Genomic DNA, 7,563 nt, shown 5'->3' with positions numbered 1-7,563 from the left:
GGGGTGGGTCTCAGCCTCCTGGGAGCTTCCCAAGGTTCAGTTGTTCTGATTGCCCTGGGATTCATATCTTCTCTGGAGGTCAAGCCTCTCCCCACCCCCTCTACCCCCACCGCTGGATCCATGGGGTGGAAGCTGCAGGCAGGGGCTCAGGACACTCTGGGCAGGGTTCACAGCTTTCTTTGAGCAAACATTCACATCCTTAGAAGTTCTAGGATGACAGAACACAAAAAGTTCCCAAGCAAATCCAAGGACCATTTGGGCTTTGCTGAAAGGGATCACCCAACTTGGGGTAGTAAGGTAGCACCTACAGCCCAAAACCTTCCTAGAACCAGGCTAATGATACCTGACGCACTGTCTCCTCCACTGCAGAATTCCAAGCCCATTTTCCACAGGAAACATGGAGGTTTGCCATAGGGTCAGTCTCCAGACCTAAAGAAGCAGCGCTTCTGGACTGAGGAATAAGGTGAAGTTTGTTCCACATCTCTAAGGGTGTCAGAAATCAATAAAGGGCAGAATGGTGAGTGACATTAACTAATTAATTAAGAGTGGCTTTAATCTTTGGTGACATTGATTCAAAATGTCAGAACTGATAGAATTGAGCAGGTAACTGGGACCATCTGGATGGTATTTTTCAAGTTGAGTTGATTGCCATATGGGTTGGAGGAGAAGCAGAGTTGGACAAACTTCAGTAGAGGGCCTAGTAAAGAAAGGTCCTGTGGGGGCTGGTATAGTCTCCAACCATCATGGAAAGTCTGCTCTAGAACGTTCATGGTGTCTCCTGCTTATGACATCTCTTCCAGGTAAGACTTGTCTGGTTTTATGGACGAGGTTCAGTTTACAGTGCTAGTTAGTGCTGGGGCAAGAGTGTGACTCAGATCTCCAAGGAGCCTAATGCAGGAAAGGTGGCAGGGAGCAACGGGGAGAGGAAAGAGAGAGGCTGGTGGGAAAAACACTAATCCCTCTGAGACTGAGGTACATCTCCCTATTTTCATTTTCTACTTTTAAACCTTCCAATCTAAGAACACAGATATGTTTATATGCAAATGACCAAATAAAGTATAAGATCATTGGCTCTGAGATTCAGACTCTCTGGGTACAAATATGGGCCTCAACATTTAGTAATTTTGTGTCGGTATTGCCTCTAAAACCTTAGGTTTTTCACCTGCAAAGTGAAGCCAGTTAAGAGTACCTGCCTCAGAGTTAATAATGGTACAACAGGTAGTGCTTTTCAGAGTGCTGAGTACAAAGGAAGTGCCCCGTCAATGTCTATTGCTTCCATTGTTATTCTTTAAGGTAACAACTAGCCATTAATGAAGAATACCCAGAAAGGAACTGTGACAGTGTTTTAGGTTTTTCTTGTTGTGAGAGGATAATTTTGAATCTTTAAATCATATACACAATGAAATCTCTTTATACTTCTTATGCCCACAGTCAATTCTTGAGCCTCTGTTTTCAGAAACACTGGTGGAAACAAATACAGTCTTCCTCCATCTAGCATATAGACGATCATGCCTTTGTTCTGTGTTTAATGGAGTAGTTCCGTCCATTAAACCCAGTCTAATTCACAGACACTGAGCATCTGCTTTGTGCTAGGCACCAAGAGGAATGCTGGGCACACAAAACATGAATGAATGAGACCTGGTTCCCATCCTCCTTATACTCTTAGTCTAGATTGAGGGCCAGACAAGAAACACCAGAACCCCAGAAAGTTGATTTGAACATCAGAAAGAGCATGCTGAATGCTCATGACATCTTCTGTAGTGGCTCATATTTAAGATGGTGTACTGAAGTGAAATACTAAAAGACGTTTCTTAAACCCAAGAATTCAGAAAACAGAGGGAATCAGAGAAGGCAGTTGAGACCCCACGAAATGGCAGCAATTAGAAACTTGAGCAATAGACAGCAGAAACTTGAGCAATCGACAGCAGATGGTGGACACAGAGAAATGGGAACGACAGGCCAGTCATGCCACTGAGTGGAGGCTGAGGATGACAGATGAATGGTGGCACAGTTCTGGCCTGGGAATGGGTCAGCGAGACTCATGCACAGAATGCTGTAGCGCCGATGACACAGCCTGGGCAGATGTGGGCATCAAAGGACGGAGCATATCCAGGGCTGATGTATCACTCACCTGAATTCAAGAGCAGGGCAAAGCCTGGGGATCAGAAAGGATGGCTGTAGACAGAGCAAAGTGACAGCAAATGGCTCAAAGAACACAGAAGAGGAGCAATAAGAGAGAAAATGATGGAGGAGCTAAAATGGGTCCATCATTCATGAAAAAAGGAAGGCACGGGGCACCTGAGTGGCTCAGTTGATTGAGCGTCCCGCTTCGGCTCAGGTCATGATCTTACGGTTCGTGGGTTTGAGCCCCACGTTGGGCTCTGCACTGACAGCTGGCTCAGAACCTGGAGCCTGCTTCAGATTCTATACCTCCCTCTCTCTCTCTCTGACCCTCCCCTGTTCATGTTGTCTCTCTCTGTCTCTCAAAAATAAATTAAAAAACATAAAAATTTTTTAAAAAAGAAAAAGGGAAAGCAGACTAAGCTTGAGGCTGAAGCATGCCCACCCCCGTACCTAGCTAGTTCTTATTTACCCCTAGTCCATTTTCCTTTTGCACCATGTTTATCAAACTTAATGGGCATACAAATCACTTAGGGATCTCTTTTATTTTTTTAATTTGAGAGAGAGCACCACCTTTCTTTGACTGACTCACTAGAGTAACTGTGCATTCTGGTCTCTTCCACTTGCAGTCTCAGAAGACATGAAGCAGAGACCTCCAGACCTTTAGCCTTAGTGTTTGTAAGGCTCAGAGCCCTGGCTGAGCCCATTCTTGGGAGGCCTCCTAACCCCATCCCTGGGGGGACTTCGAGCTGTGAACAAATATCTGTGCTATGTTGGGAACTTCCACTTGAAATTCAGCCTATTAACACTCGGTTATGTTACTGACTAAATATTGACTATTCTTTGTTTGATGAGAAGAAACTATATTGAGAAAAGGGTCATCTGGCAAAGGGTAGACAGCAGCTATACTAGAGAGGGTAAATATGGGACCAAGGAAGAGGAATGGGAAAGAGGGAGGAGATGTTCTGATGAAACCATGGCCCAGTTAGGACTTACATGTTCCGTCTGAATTGATCTGAGCTCAGGGGGAAATGTTTCAAATTTGTGGTGATTGTTTCAACTGTTCTTGTTGGGCTGAATATCTCAGCACCTGCAGCCACAAGAGGTATGAGAGGAGAGCTAAATGTTAACTGGGACTTCTGGCCAAACGTAAAGTCTCTTAAACTTACTAACTTCAGTACTTTTTAAATGCTTCTACAGTCTAAAGGGACCTTGTAGTTTGCACTCAGTGCAGTTAACACAGAAAGCATTATTGTATTGCAAGCATGCATTCATCCTTGCAAAGATTCCATTTTTCACAAAACTGAAAATGGATGAGGTCTTTAAACCATCAAATATTTGCTTCCTTAAGTCAGATAAGTTACATATACATGACCGGTTTTGGAAAATATGTAATATAAATATAGTTTGTAACTAAGTTGTGCTATAATCTCAACATTTCTCCATGTTTTCATATCCTGGCACACATAGAAGATAAAAATATTTGGGGCCTATAGGTGGCTTAGTCAGTTAAGCATCTGTCTCTTGGTTTTGGCTCAGGTCATGATCTCACAGTTTCATGAGTTCAAGCCCCTCTTTGGGCTCCGCACTGTCAGCACTTGGGATTCTATCTCCCTCTCTCTGCCCCTTCCCCCACTCACATGGTCTCTTTCTCAAAACAAACAAACTTAAAAAAAAAAGAATATGATGAAAATATTTGGCACCTAAGAAAAAGTGAAGATGAGGGGCACCTGAGTGGTTCAGTTGGGTGGGCATCCAGCTTCAGCCCAGGTCATGATTTCACAGTTCGTGGGTTCAAGCCCCACCCTGGGCTCTGTGCTGACAGCTAGCTGGAGCCTGCTTCAGATTCTGTGTCTCCCTCTCTCTCTGCCCCTCCCCTGCTCACAGTGTCTCTCTGTGTCTGCAAAATAAATAAATAATATTTTTAAAAAGTGAAGATGAGTGGGGAAAGGTTTATGGGGCTCAATTTTAAAAATCATTACTTTTTAATATGGTTATGATTTTTTTAAAGCCATGCTATTCAGGAAAACAGTAAATATTTAACTTGTATAAAATTTTTAAGTTCAATAGTTTCAAAGTTTTATGATAGATTTGGGTTTGTTTCTTTATGTCAGTAAAATTCTATTGTGACCCATTTTTGTTGATAGAAAAAAATGGGCGTTCACTGAAAAAAATAATTTGAATTTGCTGTGCAATGATTCTATTTAGGTCAAATTATATTACAAGACCATGGTTCTTGATATTTCTTCACTTTACAGATTTAGTCATGTTGATATTTGTGGTTGATATTTGCAAAATCTGAGGGCTGTGGTCCAACCAAATCTTGTTGTTTACTAGGAGTGATTGCCTTCAACATTCTCCCTCTGGGAAAGTCAGATTTTTAAAGGGACAAATAACTCTACACCTGCACAAACTTCCAGAGAGTGGAGAAAGGAAACATTTCCCAACTTGTTTTGTGACACCATCATAACCTTGATACAAAACCTGAAAACAATATTGTGAAAAAAGAAAACTATTGGCCAATCTCACTTATGAGCAGTAATGCAAATATTCTAAACAAAATATTAGTGATATAGGCTGACTGGGTCTGAGGACTCAAAGGGGTCCCACAGAACTAGCCAAGAGGGCCCTTGGCTTTGTGCAGGATAGAAATCAAATGCAAGCCGGAAGGAGGTGATAGCAGAGTTTGCTGAAAGTCTAGAGAGAGTTCCGGTATAGACAGAGGGTCTGGAGACTCAAAGGAAAGGAGAGACAGTCTCTTCTTTGGGGTCTGGGGTTGTTATAGGAGATTGTGGTCTGGTGGACATGTCCTCTCAGGCATCAAGGGACTGGATGTTAGAACAAGGACAAGGGTCCGAGTGTCCTCCGTAAATCACTTATTTCTTGGCGTTGAGACGTCTAGAGGATGTGGGTCTGGAATATGCACGTGATGGCTCCATCCGGCCCTTCCTTAGTTGTAATCTATTGTGCTGGAAGACTCTGGAGAAATCATTAACTCCCTGTCCCTTACAAGGTGGACATACACTATTTGTACTATAAGACATGTGTGGAGTGCTTGGGTGGCTCAGTCGGCTGAGTGATTCTTGATTTCAGCTCAGGTCATGATCCCAGGATTGTGAGATCGAGCCCCAAGTCAGGGCTCCACACTGAGCATGGAGCCTGCTTAAGATTCTCCCTCTGGGGCGCCTGGGTAGCTCAGTAGGTTGAGCATCTGACTTTAGCTCAGGTCATGATTTCATGGTTCATGAGTTCAAGCCCCACATCAGGCCCACTGCTATCAGCACAGAGCTGGCTTCAGATCCTACATCCCCCTCTCTCTCCAGTCCTTCCCCACAAACTCTCTCTTTCTGTCTCTCTCTATGCCCCTCTCACTCTCTCTCTCTCTGAAATAAAAAAATAATACAAAATAAAAAATGTTTTCTGAAAATGGCATGTGTAAGTGGGGGTGCCAGTCTTAGCAAGAAAGAAGGAAGAAAAGGAGCAAAAAGCATATTTTTATGGAGTCTCTTCAGCTTCCCTTTCTTTTAGGAAATTGAAACCAGAAAATATATATACATATGAACCAAATTGGGTGTATCTAAGGGATAAATTGATGAATACAACTCCATGCACTAAAAGGACAAAAGAAAAAAATCTTACGATCATCTCAACAGATACAGAAAAATCACTGATGAAAATTCAATATTCATTCATACTTTAAAAAATTTTTATCCACTGGTAAGGATATTGCCATGTGCCTCTGGATTCAACCTCTAGTTCAATCTGTCCGACCAGAATCGAACAATTTTAATTTGTGTGTAAAATATCATGGACTAGCAGTCCCACAAAAATTTCTAACAACAAAAAGGTAACTGTCCTCACACCAGGCCACGCTTGCCCGGAGGCTACCTCCTGAAGGTCACCGGAAGTGGCTGGCTTCACCTAGCTCGAAGTCACAGTCTGGTGGGCAGCCGCGGGAGGGCAGTGGGAGTCTCCTGGGAACCGCAGCTCGCGCTGAGCAGCTAGAGTGCCCTCTGTGTTCCAAAGCCTGCGACCAGGGATCTTAGGACGACCGCATCGGGGCCTCTGTGTCCCCCATGCCTTTTACAAGGAGCTGGGTCCCCAACTCCCAGACCCCAATCCTGCAGAGTGTTTCTCATCTTTAATAGGAACACAGATCACCTGCCGCTGATGAGATTCAGATTTAGTAGGTCTGGGGTGGAGCCTGGGATACCGCATTTCTTTCTTTCTTTTCTTTCTTTTTCTTTCTTTCTTTCTTTCTTTCTTTCTGTCTGTCTGTCTGTCTGTCTTTCTTTCTTTTTCTTTCTTTCCTTTCTTTCTTTAATTTTTTTTATGTCTTTATTTTATTTTGAGAGAGAGAGACAGAGCATGAGCAGGAGAGAGGCAGAGAGAGAGGGAGACACAGAATCTGAAGCAAGCTCCAGGCTCTGAGCTGTCAGCACAGAGCTTGACACGGGACTCCAACCCACGGACTGTGAGATCATGACCTGAGCCGAAGTCGGACGCTTAACCAACTGAGCCACCCAATCGCCCCTGGGATACCGCATTTCTACCAAGCTCACAGGTGAGCCCACACTGTGTGCTAACCACATGTTGAGTAGCAAGTTAGACTACAAATCCTAGCTTACACTGGCCCCACTGGGAGGTAAGGATGGGAAGGGGAGGGGGGAAAGCCTCTTCTGCTTTACAATTTCCAATCGAACCTTCCTGTGGGGGTTACAGTGGCATGATTTGCCAGTGCAAAGGAGAGAAGGAAAGGTCTTTGCCAGGGGAGGTATGAAAATGTGTTTTGAGTGGCCATTGGGCACAGGGAGGTGAATAATATCTAAGTATAAGCAAAGCTCTGCATGATTTCTGCTGGAATCAGTCAGAAACACTCATCTTCAGGACAATAGGACAGAAACAGCAGGCAGACTACAGTCTGAATGCACTCTCAGGTTTTAATGATGTTGGAAAATAGGGAGTTTTTTTAAGCAGTGGGAACTATTTTTAAATCTCAGTAAAGACATGTTATGTTCAATGATCTGTAGAGTGATTAATGATAAATACACTTTATGAATAACTGTCACTACCTTCCACCCTAGCCATGTTTTCCAAGCAGAGCCTAAGTGGCTCAGTCAATTAAGTGTCCGACTTTGGCTCAGGTCTTGATCTCACACTTTGTGAGTTCAAGCCCCGCATCAGGCTCTGTGCTGACAACTCAGAGGCTGGAGCCTGCTTCATGTTCTGTGTCTCCCTCTCCCTCTCTCTCTCTGCTTCTCCCTGCCCCCCCAAAAGTAAATAAATATTTTTAAATTTTAAATATTTTCCCTGTTTTCTAAAACATCTTTTCACCTCAAAACAATAATAAGCAATGAGAGATCACGAGGGTCTTTATCTTTTCATACCAAATGATAGGAAATGAGAAAAGTGGAATCCATTTATCTGAATGCTTTTAATTAT

This window comes from Suricata suricatta, chromosome 6, assembly GCF_006229205.1.
Source record: "Suricata suricatta isolate VVHF042 chromosome 6, meerkat_22Aug2017_6uvM2_HiC, whole genome shotgun sequence".
NCBI lineage: Eukaryota > Metazoa > Chordata > Mammalia > Carnivora > Herpestidae > Suricata > Suricata suricatta.
The sequence above is the reverse complement of the archived record's forward strand: the minus strand, read 5'-3'. Positions refer to the sequence as shown.